The sequence below is a fragment of the Coregonus clupeaformis genome, chromosome 35 (assembly GCF_020615455.1).
Source record: "Coregonus clupeaformis isolate EN_2021a chromosome 35, ASM2061545v1, whole genome shotgun sequence".
Classification (NCBI taxonomy): Eukaryota; Metazoa; Chordata; class Actinopteri; order Salmoniformes; family Salmonidae; genus Coregonus; species Coregonus clupeaformis.
This window is the reverse complement of record NC_059226.1, coordinates 28,806,421-28,825,671: the sequence shown is the minus strand read 5'-3', so window position 1 is coordinate 28,825,671 and position 19,251 is coordinate 28,806,421. Positions and strand designations below refer to the sequence as shown.

Genomic DNA, 19,251 nt, shown 5'->3' with positions numbered 1-19,251 from the left:
ATAAAGGAATATAAAAGAGTTGTTACAAGGGGGAAAAAGGACATAAAAACTATGAAAGTAATTACTCCTGTTGATGTAGTAGAAAATAGTAATCCTTTAGTTAATGGTATTGCAAGGTTATCTGGGAAAGGGAATAAACGTTGGCCTGACATTGAACAACCATGGCTAGTGGAAGGGATTCTTAACCCTGACGTCATCAACATGATGAAAGCGATTGAATAATAGAGAGAGGAGTAGCAGAAACGACCATAAAGATGAATCCAAAACTCCAAAAGTAAGAAGAAAAAGAGATGTCTGGAAACTAAGGATGGAGTGAGGTTCAGGAGGATGGAACTTGAAGAAGAAGAAGATGATGATGATGATCAGAGTGATTGAGAAGAGATCATGGGTGGATATGACTCTGTGATCAGAAGGAAGTTGGCAAGAGAGGAAAGAAGGGGTGATGGAAGTTGAAGGAAGAAGAAGGATACTAGAGATTCGATCTCTGATGAAAGTGAAGATGGAGAATGCGATGAAGATTTGGAGATTAAAGGTGCTTTATGTTCAGGAGGATTTTATCCTACAATGACTAGTACAGAAGAAATAGAAAGAGATATAGACCGATGCGTATCATGCCTGGATAAAGGGAATAATTTAGAAGAAGTAAGAGAATTGGAAGAACAACTCAAGAAGCTGAAGATACAGAAGAGAAGAAAAAACTGCTGAGAAAAGGATCCCAAGAATTGGAGAAGAATAATACATTGAGGAAAAGGAAAGAGGGCACCAGTAAGAAGATGATATTTCGAGGACAGAACCTAGAATATAAGCCTTTGAAGAATACCGATATGTCAGATATACCTGAGAAGCTGTCTATTCTTCAAGATGGAGCATATCCTTGGATTTAAAACAATTGGAAGAAATTATGGTGGGAACATAGTCTGCCATAGGAGACATTGGCTAATCTCCTTGGGATTCCAGGTATGGAAGAAATATTTCAGAGAGCGGGACTTAATAGATATGTGGGGACTGAAGTGAATGACCCTGAATTGTTGGCTGCAAGTAGAAATAGGCTGTGGAGAGCACTGAAAGATACGTTTCCAACAAATGTGCATCCTGACAACATTCTGATTGATCCACTAGGACAACAAGAAAATCTGAGAGCCTATGTGTCAAGAGTTCATCAAGGGAGAAATATTGCTGGAAATGATCCAATGTGAGTCAAATTGAGAAGTCAATTTTGTGAGCTAAACTGCAGATGGGACTGCCCTCACAAGTAAGGAACAAACTGGCAGAGGTGGTTGGACTTGGAAGCATGACAAAAGGTGTCTATAGAGATTATATAGCCCATCAAGTGGATCTGTAGAGGTTAAAGGAACACAACTAGAAAGAACAGGACCAAGAAACTCTCAGAAAACTTGATGAAATACAACTGGGGGAGAATAAGAAGGAGAAAGAAATAAGCTTTGGTTATGAAGAATCAGTGTGCACCAAATCAACAATGACTGCTACAGCTTCAACCGAACCAGGTCAAATGCAATTGTACCAGCGACAACTAGTGGTACCAGTTGTTTCATATCCATAGCCAGTCTCTGGGCTGACACAGAATTGGAGAGGAAGAGGACGAGAAGGCTTAGAAAGAGAAAGAGGAAGAGGAGGAAGATTTAAGCCATACTTCCAGCAATCTTGAGAAGTGTGTTATGATTGTGGACAGGTTGGTGACTTTGGCTGTGAGTGCAATGGGCCAGAAGGAAACACAATAGGGAATTTCAGAGGAAGATACAGGAGCAAGTGAAGATCATCTGGAGGACAGGAGAACACTTATAGGGGCAAGGAGCAAGGATTCTAGAGGTGCCTAGAAGATCCGAAAGGGGGGTGTCAGCTGGTAGCACCAGTTAGGGAAAAAGATCCAACAATTGAGGTGAAAATAAACAACTGACCATGGGAAGTGATGAGATAGTGGAACGGCTTTTATCTGTGTTCAGCCTGAAGAGGTTACACATCTCACTATGTCACATCAACTAATTAGGATAGGGATTTGAGGGAGTGAAACAGTTGATTACTCTTAAGGAACCAATTGAGCTCTGCTATGAAAATGAGAAAATTACAATACCCATACTGGTATCAGAACATACAGTGGGGAAAAAAGTATTTAGTCAGCCACCAATTGTGCAAGTTCTCCCACTTAAAAAGATGAGAGGCCTGTAATTTTCATCGCATAGGTACACGTCAACTATGACAGACAAAATTAGAAAAAAATCCAGAAAATCACATTGTAGGATTTTATATGAATTTATTTGCAAATTATGGTGGAAAATAAGTATTTGGTCAATAACAAAAGTTTCTCAATACTTTGTTATATACCCTTTGTTGGCAATGACACAGGTCAAACGTTTTCTGTAAGTCTTCACAAGGTTTTCACACACTGTTGCTGGTATTTTGGCCCATTCCTCCATGCAGATCTCCTCTAGAGCAGTGATGTTTTGGGGCTGTCGCTGGGCAACACGGACTTTCAACTCCTCCAAAGATTTTCTATGGGGTTGAGATCTGGAGACTGGCTAGGCTACTCCGGGACCTTGAAATGCTTCTTACGAAGCCACTCCTTACGTTGCCCGGCGGTGTGTTTGGGATCATTGTCATGCTGAAAGACCCAGCCACGTTTCATCTTCAATGCCCTTGCTGATGGAAGGAGGTTTTCACTCAAAATCTCACGATACATGGCCCCATTCATTCTTTCCTTTACACGGATCAGTCGTCCTGGTCCCTTTGCAGAAAAACAGCCCCAAAGCCTGATGTTTCCACCCCATGCTTCACAGTAGGTATGGTGTTCTTTGGATGCAACTCAGCATTCTTTGTCCTCCAAACACTACGAGTTGAGTTTTTACAAAAAAAGTTCTATTTTGGTTTCATCTGACCATATGACATTCTCCCAATCCTCTTCTGGATCATCCAAATGCACTCTAGCAAACTTCAGATGGGCCTGGACATGTACTGGCTTAAGCAGGGGGACACGTCTGGCACTGCAGGATTTGTGTCCCTGGCGGCGTAGTGTGTTACTGATGGTAGGCTTTGTTACTTTGGTCCCAGCTCTCTGCAGGTCATTCACTAGGTCCCCCTGTGTGGTTCTGGGATTTTTGCTCACCGTTCTTGTGATCATTTTGACCCCACGGGGTGAGATCTTGCGTGGAGCCCCAGATCGAGGGAGATTATCAGTGGTCTTGTATGTCTTCCATTTCCTAATAATTGCTCCCACAGTTGATTTCTTCAAACCAAGCTGCTTACCTATTGCAGATTCAGTCTTCCCAGCCTGGTGCAGGTCTACAATTTTGTTTCTGGTGTCCTTTGACAGCTCTTTGGTCTTGGCCATAGTGGAGTTTGGAGTGTGACTGTTTGAGGTTGTGGACAGGTGTCTTTTATACTGATAACAAGTTCAAACAGGTGCCATTAATACAGGTAACGAGTGGAGGACAGAGGAGCCTCTTAAAGAAGAAGTTACAGGTCTGTGAGAGCCAGAAATCTTGCTTGTTTGTAGGTGACCAAATACTTATTTTCCACCATAATTTGCAAAAACATTCATTAAAAATCCTAAAATGTGATTTTCTGGATATTTTTTTCTCAATTTGTCTGTCATAGTTGACGTGTACCTATGATAGAAAATTACAGGCCTCTCTCATCTTTTTTAAGTGGGAGAACTTGCACAATTGGTGGCTGACTAAATACTTTTTTCCCCCACTGTATACCTATTGCATTGTTGGGAAGAGATGCATTGTGTAAGTTGAACTGTACAATAAGATGTACACCAGACGGCTGTCTGGTAGAAGTGCAAAAGGAAAAGGTTTACCAATTGTTGATGATGACAGAGATGGATTTGTCTATAGTATTCTGGATTGGAAATCTTAGTGAAGATTCTTGAAGCAGGCTAAGATATGGAAGAAATTAAGGGGGGAAATATGCCAGATGAGAGGCTTCTGGAATATCCATTTCAATTCAGCTGAAGTATTTCAAGAATGCTGCCTGATTGAACTCAGAGGAATGGTTGAGTAATTTTTTAATAAAAAAAAATAAAATGAAATAAAAAAATAAAAATAAAATAAAAAAAGAAAGTTCAACTCAGCTTATGTTGCATTATTTTAGGACCACAAGGAGCAGCTAGGGGTTAGCTAATGTTGCAAGGGGGGAGGTTAGGAGAAAGATTACAAAGGAGTAGGGTTTTTGGGAACCATATTTGCTTGAACAGATTGACTATGTCATAGGCAGGTGGACAATCTGTCTGAAAAATGATGTTTACAGGGGGTGACTGTTATTCTTGGTTACATTCCTACACCAAGAGGTGCATAAGATGTCAAACTAGGCTAAAAGATGCTTAATCGTTTGCCAAGTCTTTGTGTAAAGAAGTCATAAGCAGGTGGGGACTTCCGGATCAAATATCCCTATATTTAGTGGGAAAGGAATTTGTGGATAAATCAGTGAAATTGTTTTTGAAAAATTAAGGAAAAAGTCAGACTAAAAAGTTAAGAAAACTAGGGTTGAAGGAACTCTAGGACAGTCAGCTAAGCTTCAATGTTAGTAAGAGAGAGAGAACAGTGGTGAAGGGGAAATTTAGAGTTCAGTGGGAAGATAGATATGGCAGGAGTTTAGATATGTTAGGAGCAGTTGCATTGAGAAAGTATGCATTGCTGAATGATAAGAGAAGAATGAAGATTGAGGGTGATTGTAGTATCTATTTACAATTCCCAACAGGAAGATCAAGGTGATTGTAAATGTATTTTTTATAATCAACAGTTTGAAAGTGAGGGATTAGAGTTGGGACTGAGAGTTAATGTAGTGACACTTGTGGTGATAGATGGAAATACAAGTAAAGAGTTCAAAGCTTTAGGGAGAATGGATGAATCAACAACAATGACATCAACACTTCAGCCTATTAAAACAACAGTGAGAAGCAATTCAACTCTTTCAACATTGACAGTTATTAAAGCTATAAATATATCACATTTGATTACAAGGGAGCCAATCGCTCCAGCACCAATTTTAGAGGAAAAGACTGTCGTTAGGGTTAGGATGGGTGGTACAGCTCATCTTCCTTGTAGATGTGGGAGAAGGAATGTGTAGAGGTGACATTCCTCTCATGTGGAGAGATAATTATGGAGAAGAAGAGTTGCTATGAGGATAAGAAGTAGAAGCTGTTTCACCTAGTGAAAGGAAGTATATTTTGTACAACGATATGAAGTGGAAGAGGGTTATGAGTGATTGCTAACTTATTTTGAGTAATGTTAGAGGGAAGATAAGGGAGAATACTATCATGGAGGTACAGGATGAGTTGTTTGATTTTAATGGAAGACAAGAAGATATATCTGATCAATACTGCTAGTTAGGGAAGAGAGAAACTAAATGGAAGGCATATGGATTTGATTCTTCTGTTTGGAAATTAAAGATGGATGGGCAGGTAGGAATCTTTAGTTCAAGAAGTTACCTCATTCTGTAAGATCAGTGAGGAATCTTGAGGGTCCATGTCTGTTGAGAATTCCTTCACAAGGAACATGGGGTTGAATCTTAGAGAAGGTAGCTCAACCTCTATCAAGTATGTGTAAATCTTATGCTTTATCATGGCTGTTGTATCAGCAACAATCATTAACAGATACAATAATGTAGTTGTGGAAGCATTTGTTTAGGCCTAGGTTTAAGTGTTATTGGTTAAATTAAATAACCTATGTGAATTTGTTAGATAGGAAGGAAAATCAGTTAACAGCGCTTCATGAAGTATTGGAGGGGAAACCCGTGAGGGCTAAAAGCTGTTTTTGTTAAAATAAAACATATGATGGAAAGGGGATGTTTAGGGGAATATCAGATGGTGATGATTATATGATGACTTTGGGGTAAGCATGAACATAAGGTTAGTAATGAGAAATATAATGTAACTTTTGATGTTTCATTTAGTAAGAAGAGAAGGACTTTGAGGGTGAGAGAAGTTTTTGCATGGTAATGTGACGATTGGGAATTTTAGAAACATCTGGGGTTTGTGGTGAGAAAGAATATATTCTTACCCTATGGATGGAAAGGATGTTGTTACATGTTGAAGATGAGGAAGCAGGGGAAAGAGATTAATCTGATTCTGAAAGAGAGAAATGTCATAGTCTGGAAGACTACCATTCGAGGATAAGTCTAGGAGAGAAGTGAGGACTTTTACTATGGTATGGTGTAAAATTTGGGAAGATAACATAGATAATATTACCTATACTTTGAAGGGTTTTGCAAATGAAACGATAAGAGGGTTTAACCTTTTGTCAAGACTCAAAGGAGTATTGATGGATAGATATCAATTTTTCACATGTTTTTAAATATTAGTGTGATTTTAGTATTTTGTGATGAATCAAAGGGGGAAATGGAATGTGATTCATTTTTATATTTTTAGTTGATATTGATATTTTAATTTGAATGTGTTGTTTTGCAAAAGATACTGTTTGGTCTTTTCTTTTCTTCCAGAAGCATATGGGGGAATGTATAGAGGGGACAATAAGAAGGGACAATATGAATGGACTGGAGGAAGTGGAACAAGGAAAGTGTGGAAAGGTTCAGATTCCATCATCGAAGTTGCATTGGAAGTCGACACTGCTGAGGAGATGAAGAGTAGTGGACTGCAATTCCAGTGTCTGCAATGATATATAGACATATTTGCATGTGTAATACATAATTTGTGTCATATTCTTTCTGTATTAATTTTTGAAGAATGATATTTGCTGTTATTGGGTACATGTGGGGATCTCAGAGGTTTTTGTTTATTTCATGGATGCTTAGGGATATTGGGTCTAGGCAGGGATAGAGAGAATCCACAGGAGGGTCCGATGGCGACCAGCCTGAATGTGGACAAATTTCATTGTATTTTGTTTGCTGAGGCTTTCATGTGTATTTAATTACATCATAGTTTAAAATGCATTGATAAAGATGTATGAATTGATCTGGAGTACTTAAGTGGTTGCCTGGGGCAGAGGGGCCGTGAGAGAATTTTACTGTCTTGATTGATTGATGGATATTTGGAAAGAAAGCTGCCAGACAGGTTTTTCGCTCTCACACTCCATAAAGATTTGTTCATATTTAATAGAAATGTATTCACACTCCATAAATATTTGTTCATATTTCATAGAAATATATTTACACTCCATAAAGATTTGTTCATATTTCATAGAAATGTATTTACACTCCATAGAAAAAGGTGTTTACTCTCCATAAAATTTGGTTTATTGTTAAAGTTACTCAATAAGAGAGAAATTGTTATTTGTCATAATCCTATTATTTTTGTTTTCGAGACTTAGTTAGTCTCAAAGGGGGGAAATGTGGTATTTGAACAATTTATGACTTTGCTAATGGTTGCAAATGGTTTTAGAGGATGTTGACTCAGCTTAAGGGAAGCATCGGGGGAGTAGTTCTAGAGGGGCACCCTAAAGCAGAGGAAGTCTGTTAGGTGGAGTCCTGGGATAAGTCTTTAGGGGAAAACACCCATATCAGGTTACATAGGATATATACTATGGTTTGGGACAAAGGACGGGGAGAATAACATATTTAGAGTTTGGGTCAGGTTATTCTCCAGATGTCTGCAGATGTCTGTAAATTGGCGCTGAGATCTTCAACTGTAATAAATAATTATAAACGAGGACAGTGTCAGCGGATTTCCTTGTTCTCACAGCATAATTAGCATCGGTTTCTCGACACCACAACACAAAGAGAGGAAGTAGTGCACCAGCTAGCCATGTTGTTAGGTGGGGTGTGGATTTCTGTACAGCTGATTCACCAGCTTCAATCAGTGTGTCTCTCGAGCACAATAATAAACAGCAGAGTCCTCTGCTCTCAGACTCTTGGCCATTAAGAACTGTGTGCTTGTGGAGACGTCCTCAGTCAGGGTGAACTGGCCTTTCAGGGAGTCTGAGTAGTCTGGAGCATCTGTTGAACCAGAGTTAACTCTCCCAATCCACTCCAGACCTTTGCCTGGTTTCTGCCTCATCCAGTTCATGTAGTAGCTTGTCATATCAAACCCAGAGATTTTACATGACAATTTAACAGTGTCTCCAGGTCTTTTCACCTGAGAAGGTGACTGATCCATCTCATCACAGAAAACAACTGCAAAACAAAAATGTTGACGCTCAGTTGAAGATCTGGTATTAACAGACATTTTGAGTTTTACCATGATACTCACACATTCTTCAGTCACCATGTAATGCTTTACTTACTGTGTATGGACATCACTATGAGAACTAAACTCCAGACAGTCATAAGCTCCATTGTTCAGTATTAGTTAATACAGGACTTGTAATGTTGTAATATCAGTCCAAGCTGCCTATAATGAGAAGCCAGAGCTCAGTGTCTGATTATAAAGGGATGAAGGGGAGGGAGACTTTGCATAGACCGCCCTCTAGAGGTTTAAATATCCTGACAGGGAGAGATCTTCTATTCTATTCCTTGATTCTCTTCTCCCTGTCCTTTATTCTACTCTCTGTAGTTCAGATTTTACTGATGAGACGTGTTGACTATATATAATGGCTTTAGAATGATGTGTTGACTATATATAATGGCTTTAGTTTGATGTGTTGACTATATATAATGGCTTTAGTATGATGTGTTGACTATATATAATGGCTTTAGTATGATGTGTTGACTATATATAATGGCTTTAGTATGATGTGTTGACTATATATAATGGCTTTATTATGATGTGTTGACTATATATAATGGCTTTACTATGACGTGTTGACTATATATAATGGCTTTAGTATGATGTTTTGACTATATATAATGGCTTTAGTATGATGTGTTAAAGATCAGCAACACGGGAACATACGTTCAGCATTTTTATTTGGGTTTACATTTCTTTAATGCTAACGATTTTTGTAAGGTTAACTTATCAAATTATAATTTAACAGTTTTTGAGACTGAGCATTAATCTGAAATATCTTGATATCTTGGTGTTGTGCTTGCACCATTCTCCCATGGGTACATGGGTATTTGTACAGGTCTGGTGCTGGTTTGTATCACTGTGGAGGGTAGCGAGCACAGTAATACACAGCTGTGTCTTCAGGTTGCAGGCTCTGCCCTTGTAAAGACACAGAGTTGCTGGAGGCATCTCTTGAAATGCTGAACTTGTTTTTCAGTGCATCATTTTTGTAGATATCTCCATCATCCCATATATTGGAAATCCACTCCATTGCTTTCCCTGTAAGCTTTCGAACCCAACCTGTGGCAAAGCTTGCACTGCTATCACTAACAGAATACCCAGAGACATTACAGGTGATGCTCAGAGACTCTCCAGGCTTTACAACCATTAAACTTGGCTGGCTGAGTTCAAGACCACCACAGTACACATCTATGGGGAAAAAACACATAATTAGTCATATGGTAATTAGAATGAGTGTTAAGGATATTGTTAAAAATATATTTTCTCAATGTATTTTTATTGAGCATCAACCCATTCCTTCCCCCAAATCCCAAAGAGACTCACGGGAGGCAGCTGCCAGCAGGAGCAGCAGCAGAGATGTAGGGAACATGGTTTGTGCTGAAGCTGAACTGGTGGGAGCTCTTCTCTACTCCAACTGACTCTGAGACAGACAGTCCACTTTTTTATTCAGAGAGAGAGGTGGTGTGTTAGGCTCCTTTGCATATAGAGTTGGTATAAAAGGATAAGACTGTTATTAACTGTGTTGACCTGCATTATGAACGGTCAAAATGAAATACAAAATGTAGTCAACTTCGGATTATCAATTTCTTTACAGTACAGTATATTATTACTATTATCGCTTCCATTGTTTTAGTCATCACAGAACAGCTGTGTCAGAAAATAATAATTACATTTTGGGTATTTCTCAAGGATCTCTCCTTGGTCCATCACTGATTTTAGTTTACATTAATTACTTTCATCTGGTATCTAAAAGTATATTTGAAAAGTTTCATTCCAAAACTCTATACATCCATTTTCAGAAATATTGGTAAATTAGCTTTTATTGTTTAAAGAAATTATGACAGAGATTGTGTGTTGTTCAATGACATTCATGTTTTTGTTTCATATCTAGCACTTGATGGTTTCATTTCAGAAAGACAAATAATCATGTTTTTTGCAAAACGCTATATATATTCGCCTGACTCTCAGATAAATAAGTAGTACTGCTAGTTTTTACACAGTCAAATGAAACAAATAACTATTTTTATAAATAACTGTAGAGAAACAAGAAGAAACCCACACACTGCTCTTGCTAGTATCACTGCTCTTTATTCAGCTTTACGTATCGGCCTCAAGGCCTTCGTCAGAGCTTTTGTGAGTGTTTTTCATTTGCACCCTTGTGTAGACACTGCTCTACACATCCGTTCAATGCAATGAATGGGGTTGGATTCGAGGGAAAATAAACACGTGTTACCAAATATAACAATGTGCATTTCATAGGTATTCTAATAAAGTGTGTACATAAGACGTATTAAACATGTCTCTAAAACCACAATGAGGACATCACCTATCAAGTAAGTTTTCATAAATCATTGGGTACAGAGAAAGAAAAAACGTCAGAGTAGGCTGAAGTGGTGGCATTAGTTCATGTTCACAGTTAAAACATAACATGCATGGGCATAATTAAATGTTTTGTTTTTGGTCATTAAAATGTACTGCGACTGGATGATCCAGTCTGGATCATCCCGGTCGTTTCTCCTGATTGAACTTTTATGTTCACTAATTGTCTGTTTGAGAGAACGAGAGGTTTTACCAGCATAACACAGCCCACGTGGACATTTAATCATGTAGATTACATGGGTGGTGGAGCACGTAACAATGTAATTTATTTAGAACCGTTTTTCTGTATGTGGGTGGCAGAAATATCGGCACTTAATCATAATGCAGCGCTGTGCGCAGCCTCTGCATTTATAGCTACCATTCAGAAGAGGGCGGAAAATAGCATGGCTCATTTTATTTTGTGGCTGTCAGTTGGCATGGACCAATTTGTCACGTAAATTGCGACCTCTCCTATATACAATAAGTGGTGGGTTCATAAATTCAGCTGGCAAAGCTGGGTCCGATGATAAAACATGCCAGTGTTTCTTGACAGCGTCTCCCACTATGCGCGAGTTCAAAGTATATGTGTTGGTGAACATTACAGAGTGTTCTTTCGCTCTAGTGGGTCTGTTTTGTAGCGGTTCATCTCATGTTTTCCCTAATGCCAAAATTAAGAGCTTCATCCACACATTGTGGAGAGTAGCCTCATAGAAATCTATTACGCATCTCCGCTGATTTTTCTAGATAGTCCTCTCTGGAGTGGCAAATATGGCGCAGTCTGAAAAACTGGCTTCTTGGAAGTCCTCTTTTTAATGGCTCAGGGTGGAAGCTTCCCCGTAATAGAGTATTTCTGTCTGTTTATTTTCTGTACAGAGCTTTAAACAGGGTTCCGTTGGATTTCAATCCACATATCGAGGTAATGAACACGTTTAGTGTCACATTCAATAGTGCATTTTAGATTAGGGTCCATGTCATTGAGTAATGCCATAAAGGTTGACAGCTCTTCTCCCGTTCCTCCCCATATGCAAAAAATGTCATAAATATATCCATACCACTTCCAATTTTTTTTCAATCATGGAAATAAGTAGTATTGCTACTACATTTTTAATAAAGAACTGTTCAAATGATACGTTTCTGACATTGCCATTTAAAATAAAGTTTAAAAAAAATAATTCAATACAGTAATGAGATCTGTATGTAAAACATTTACATTTGACAAAAATAACATTTACATTTGAGTCATTTAGCAGATGCTCTTATCCAGAGATCGACTTACAGTAAGAGCATTCATTTTAAGATAGCTAGGTGAGATAACCATATATCACAGTCAAATATCTATATATATATGCCATTTAGCAGACGCTTTTATCCAAAGCGACTTACAGTCATGCGTGCATACAATTTTGTGTATGGGTGGTCCCGGGGATCGAACCCACTACCTTGGCGTTTCAAGCACCGTGCTCTACCAGCTGAGCTACAGAGGACCACGTATAGGATACGAAAATGTCATTCCAGCTAAACAATGGATATATAGCATTCCCCCCAAAAAATAATAAAAATAAATAAATAATAAAGATAATAATTCATACACATCTAAAATCTACCAATTTAAAAATCTGAGAACAGTCATATTTTACACATACAAAAACACATCCTTCACATCTCCGTAGGGACTGCATATGACTCTGTCTGTTCTCAGTGAGGTATAAGAGACATAAAACCAAGGATTATACAATATAATATAACAATACTAAAGATTCTTACAGTATAATATTCATCTATGAGTTGTTGGATTAATCTTCAGTGTTCGTACCATTGTCAGTTTGTGACAGTCGTTTGCAAATATATGGATTTATGTTGCAGTATAAAACCCAATATCATGGCTATGGCCAAAATCATGTTCATGGTGAGGTTTCATTAGGTTTACATTGGTACCGTTGTCGTGGAGGGTGTTTATTTGACCTGTTCAGTGTTAATGTGTCCATACAGGAGCAAAGGGGTTTTGTATGACATAATATTACTGTGACCCTCCAATAGACCCCAACCATAACTGTATAGTCACAGTGATACACACCATAACAAAAACCTCCCACCAGTACCACACATCTGCTCTATGAGGATAGCAACACATGCAGATGTTGATAATGCACATTTCTATTATTTCTTCAAATATTTTAGAATATTTTTTACCATCGGTTAACTGTTTTGTAAACTGTTATACAGTATATTATAAAATGGTTTAATTCACCTTTACATTTGTGGGTAATATTTTTCCTAAATCCTGCAGGTACCATGCTTTATAACTTTTTTATAAACATGCATGATCCTTTATAATGTCTTACAATGAGGTTTATAATATTTTCATTTTCTACTGACACAAAATAGTTGTTATTTAGTCCGCATCAATAGGAATGTTTTAACCTTTAATAATTTTTATGTAGTCAGCATCATTATGAATGGTTTAACCTTTAAAAAACACTAGATTCAATTGAAGCACCCGTGTGTCAATCTAAGTTACATAACAAATAAATCCCCATCAAAATCTGTCAGTTTGCATTGGATGCGTCTCAATATGCCACATCTGCCCATGTCTCACTTTCGCAACTGTGGTGAAAGGTGGCAGAGCTAGAGCGGTGTTTGTCAGACCATGAGACATCCCGACAGTCTTTTCACAAAAACGTCTGTAGTGTCTGAATGGTTAAATATACAGTGCGTTCGGAAACTATTCAGACCCCTACACCTTTTCCACATTTTGTTACATTACATCCTTAATCTAAAATATATATATTTTTAAATCTCATCAATCTACACACAAAACCCCATAATGACAAAGCAAAAACCAGTTAGTAAAAATGTTTGCAAATGCACAAAAAAATATTAACAGAAATATTACATTTACATAAGTATTCAGACCCTTTACTCAGTACTTTGTTGAAGCACCTTTGGCAGCGATTACAGCCTCGAGTCTTCTTGGGTATGTCACGCCCTGGCCGTTGGTTTGGTCAGGCGTGAGTTTCTATGTTATATTTTCTATATTGCAGTTCTAGGTTGTGTGTCTATGTTTGGCCGGTGGGATTCCCCAATCAGAGACAGCTGTCGCTCGTTGTCTCTGATTGGGGATCATACTCAGTAGCCTGTTTGCCTACCTTAGTTGTGGGATCTTGTTCCGTGTTAGGCTTGTATGTGTATAGCCTGAGGACTTCACGTTACATTGTTTCTTGTTTTGTTTATGTTTATTGAGTTAAATAAACATGTACGCTTTTCACGCTGCACCTTGGTCTGACCCGTCTCAACGATCGTGACAGAAGATCCCACCAACAACGGACCAAGCAGCATACTCAGGAGCAGCAGACACCCTGGACACAGGTGGGGAAGAGTTTTTGGACATGGGAGGAGATTTTGGCAGGTAAAGGACCCTGGGCGAAGGAGGAGGCCCAGGCAGGAGAGGAACACAGAAGGCGCCGGCCGAGGAGGAAGCCCGAGAGACAGCCTCAAGAACGTTTTTGGGGGGCTAAAAGGGTGGTAGGGGATCGATAGAGAAGAGCCCCGACCACTGCACTCGTGGGGGGCTCAAGGAGGAGTCCTCACTGGAGGAGGATTGGGCGCGGAGAGTAAAGGACTGGTACAGTCGTAGACCTCCAGCGCCGGTTCCCAGTCCGGTACGCCTCGTGCCTGCTCCTCGCACCAAGCCAGTGTTGCGTGTTCCCAGTCCGGTACGGCCCGTGCCTGCTCCCCGCACCAAACCAGTGGTGCGTGTCTCCAATCCGGCACGCCCCGTAACTGCTCCCCGCACCAGGCCAGTGGTGCGTGTCTCCAGTCCGGCCCGGCCCGTGCCTGAACCTCGCACCAAGCCAGTGGTGCGTGTTCCAGTCCGGTACGGCCCGTGCCTGCTCCTCGCACCAGACCAGTGGTGCGTGTCCCCAGTCCGGCCCGGCATGTTGCTGCTCCTCGCACCAGATGAGTGGTGCGTGTTCCCAGTCCGGCCCGGCCCGTGCCTGCTCCTCGCACCAAGCCAGTGGTGCGTGTTCCCAGTCCGGCACGGCCCGTGCCCGTTCCACCGGTGCCCAGTCCAGCTCCGGTCAGCAGCTCCACTCCGGAGCCAGAGCAGTCCGCTCCACCGGTGCCTAGTCCAGCTCCGGTCAGCGGTTCCACTCCGGAGCAGTCCATTCCACCGGTGCCCAGTCCAGTCCATTACCCCTATACATACAGTGCGTTGCAAAAGTATTCATCCCCCTTGGCATTTTTCCTATTTTGTTGCATTACAACCTGTAATTTAAATGAATATTTATTTGTACGGCCCGTGCCTGCTCCCCGTACCAAACCAGTGGTGCGTGTCTCCAATCCGGCACGCCTGTACCTGCTCCACAAAGGGGGCGTTGTTGGGGCTGTGTTTCTGGACCTAAGGAAGGCTTTTGATACTGTTAACCATGAGATTCTCATCACAAAATTGTCCAACTTCAACTTTTCCCCGATGCCTTGAGATGGATGAAATCATACCTTGAAGGCAGAACTCAGTGTGTCAGAGTGAGCAATGAGCTGTCGCCCACTCTTAGCTATGATGTGGGTGTGCCCCAAGGGTCAATACTGGGGCCCCTCCTGTTCAGCCTGTACATTAATGATCTGCCTTCTGTCTGTACTGGGTCTGAAGTTCAAATGTATGCAGATGATACAGTGATATATGTGCATGCAAAGAGCAAACAACAAGCTGCACAAGAACTCACTACTGTAATGGTCCAGGTTACAAAGTGGCTCAGTGACTCGTGTTTGCATCTCAATGTGAAAAAAACTGTTTGCATGTTCTTCACAAAGAGGGCAACAGATGCTACTGAGCCAGAAGTCTATGTGTCAGGGGAGAAGCTCCAGGGGGTATCTGATTTTAAGTACTCTCTTTTTAAAAAAGCATGTGAAAAAGGTAATTCAAATAACCAAATTCAACCTAGCTAATTTCCGATTTATACGAAATTGTTTGACTACAGAGGTAGCAAAACTGTACTTCAAATCTATGATACTCCCCCCACTTAACATACTGTTTGGCTAGTTGGGCCCAAGCTTGCTGTACAACAGTAAGACCTATTCAGTCTGTCTACAAACAGGCTCTCAAAGTGCTTGATAGGAAGCCCAATAGCCATCATCACTGTCACATCCTTAGAAAGCATGAGCTCCTGAGTTGGGAAAATATTGTGCAATACACCGATGCATGTCTTGTATTCAAGATCCTAAATGGCTTGGCTCCCCCCTCCACTCAGTATTTTTGTTAAACAGAAAACCCAAACATATGGCAGCAGATCCACAAGGTCTGCCATGAGAGGTGACTGTGTAGTTCCCCTAAGGAAAAGCACCTTTAGTAAATCCGCTTTTTCTGTGAGAGCTTCCCCATGTCTGGAATACACTGCCATCAGACACACATAACTGCACCACATATCACACTTTCACAAAATGCTTGAAGACATGGCTAAAGGTCAATCAGATTTGTGAACATGGTCCCTAGCTGTGTGTTGCCGCTTTCCATGTCTGTTGTCTGTAACTTGTGAGGTGTGGAAACACTTTGTTGCTTTTATGAATTTTGTCTTTTTGCTTTTTTGTTCTATGTTGCTCTGTCTGTATGCTACGTCTTGCTTGTCCTATGTTGCTATGTCTGTATGCTATGTCTTGTTCTATGTTGTTATTGTCTATATTGTAATTGTTTTTAATAACCTGCCCAGGGACTGCGTGTTGAAAATTAGCCGGCTGGCTAAAACCGGCACTTTTACTGAAACGTTGATTAATGTGCACTGTCCCTGTAAAAATAAACTTAAACTTAAACTCAATGGACATACACAAAATAGTCCAAATTGGAGAAGTGAAAAAAATAAAAATTTTTTTTACTAGTTTCAAAAAATTCAAATAAATAAATAACGGAAAAGTGGTTTGATATGAAGCCCCTAAATAAGATCTGGTGCAACCAATTACCTTCAGAAGTCACATAGTTAGTTAAATAAAGTCCACCTGTATGCAATCTAAGTGTCATATGATCTGTCACATGATGCAATACCATTAAGCAAGGGCCACCACTAAGCAAGCGGCAAGGAGCTCACCAAACAGGTCGGGGACAAAGTTGTGGAGAAGTACAGATCAGGGTTGGGTTATAAAAAATATCAGAAACTTAGAACATCCCACGGAGCACCAATAAATCCACTATAAAAAAATTGAAAGAATATGGCACCACAACAAACCTGCCAAGAGAGGGCCGCCCACCAAAACACACGGACCAGGCAAGGAGAGCATTAATCAGAGCGGTAACAAAGAGACCAAAGATAACCCTGAAGGAGATGCAAAACTCCACAACAGAGATTGGAGTATCTCTCCATAGGACCACTTTAAGCCGTACACTCCACAGAGCTGGGCTTTACGGTAGAGTGGCCAGAAAAAGCCATTGCTTAAAGAAAAAATAAGCAAATATGTTTGGTGTTCGCCAAAAGGCATGTGGGAGACTACCCAAACATATGGAAGAAGGTAGTATGTTCAGATGAGACTAAAATTGGCCATCAAGGAAAACGCTATGTCTGGCGCAAACCCAACACCTCTCATCAACCCGAGAACACCATCCCCACAGTGAAGCATGGTGGTGGCAGCATCATGCTATGGGGATGTTTTTAATGGGCAGGGACTGGGAAACTGGTCAGAATATAAGGAATGATGGATGGCGCTAAATACAGGGACATTCTTGAGGGAAACCTGTTTCAGTCTTCCAGAGATTTGAGTCTGGGATGGAGGTTCACCTTCCAGCAGGACAATGACCCTAAGCATACTGCTAAAGCAACACTCGAGTGGTTTAAGGAGAAACATTTAAATGTCTTGGAATGGCCTAGTCAAAGCCCAGACCTCAATCCGATTGAGAATCTGTGGTATGATTTAAAGATTGCTGTACACCAGCGGAACCCATCCAACTTGAAGGAGCTGGAGCATTTTTGCCTTGAAGAATGGGAAAAAATCCCATTGGCTAGATGTGCAAGCTTATAAAGACATACCCCAAGAGACTTGCAGCTGTAATTGCTGCAAAAGGTGGCTCTACAAAGTATTGACTTTGGGGGATTGAATAGTTATGCACCCTCAAGTTTTCTGTTTTTTTTGTCTTATTTCTTGTTTGTTTCACCCCAAAAAATATTTTGCATCTTCAAAGTGGTAGGCATGTTCTGTAAATGACATGATACAACCCCCCCAACCCCCCAAAATCAATTTTAATTCCAGGTTGTAAGGCAATAAAATAGGAAAAATGCCAAGGGGGTGAATACTTTAACAAGTCACTGTATCTGCCTCTATCACTCAAGCATCCCTGAACATTGTAAATGATATGGGAAGTTACGCTGTATATAGCTTCTTACTTTCTTATTTTTATTTCTTAGGTGTTTTTGTTCTACCTTATGTTATTTTTTTGTATTACATTGATATTGATTACTACATTGTTGGGTTTGGAGCTTGCAATAAATACATTTCACTGTACTAGTGCATATGACATTCAAACTTAAAACTGAATTCTGTTTGCTGAAATTTGACATTTGGTTTCATGCAAATAAGTTCCCCAAATTGAAAAATATTACCCAAAAAATGGTTTTAGCTGCTAGATATTGATAATTAATTTGACTGAATGACTGCATAAATTATTGAAACTGTTTGGAGTTACAGTATTTACCATTGTCAACTGACTTTGAATGGCTATAAAGTTTTCAGTTGAAGTTTCATGAGGATATTCATACTGTTATGTTGACAGGTTGTCAGGTATATTTTATGGATTTGGATGATAATTTAGAATATGATGTGTCTACTCTCTCCTAGTGTTGGTGGGGGCGATGGGATTGATGTTGACAGAAACTGGAGCTCAGAATTGTCTCACTGACTCTCACAGTAAAATAAGTGCTTGATCAGTTTTTGTACGGTGCTGCATCCTCCTGTGTCACTGTGTCTCTGGCACAATAATAAACAGCAGAGTCTTCAGTCTTCAGGCTGTTCATCTGGAGATACACTTGCTGCTTGCTGTTGTCTCTGGAGATGGTGAACCGACCCTGAACTGACTGGGAGTAGTAGATGCTACTATCACTTGGACCATAAATGTAAGCTATCCATTCCAACCCTTTACCAGAAGCCTGTCTGATCTAGTTAAAGTCAGAGCTAGTTGAGATTCCAGAATATGTACAGGTTAGTTTGTGGGATTCTCCAGGCATTTTAGCCACTGGTTCAGACTCAGTCAGGAGTTTGGCCATGAAAACCTGCGAAAACTCAAAATGACAAACATTGTTTAACAAACGATCAAATAAAAAAATAACTTTGAAGTTTGAACACATCCCGTTTTATTAATCTGTAGGGCATAATTCTGTTGTTATTGAGTTATAACAGTCACAATGAAAACTATTTGAAAAAGCCTGTCTGAGAATGATTCTAGTGGACACAACAGACTCACACACATACCTTGAATGAACACCACCATAAGTATTAAACTATAGAGAGTCCTCATTGTTCAGTATTAGTTAGTTCAGGGCTCGCTGTAATGTCAGTCCAAGCTTCCTATAATGAGAAGGCCAGAGCTGAGTGTCTGATTATAAAGGGATGAAAGGGAGGGAGACTTTGCATAGACTGCCCTCTAGAGGTTTAAATACAGACTGAGAGGGAGAGATCTTGTACTCTATTCATTGATTCTCTCCTCCCTGTCCTTCATTCTTCTCTCTGTTATTATCAGATGTTTCATATGGGATGCTCAGACTAGATATGTTTAGTATTTTATA

At 40.0% G+C, this 19,251-nt stretch overlaps 1 pseudogene; it reads right to left on the bottom strand.

Moving 5' to 3' along the window:
- The window catches only part of LOC123481207, a 46,296-nt pseudogene that overhangs the window by 14,878 nt on the left and 12,167 nt on the right, over nt 1-19,251 (bottom strand).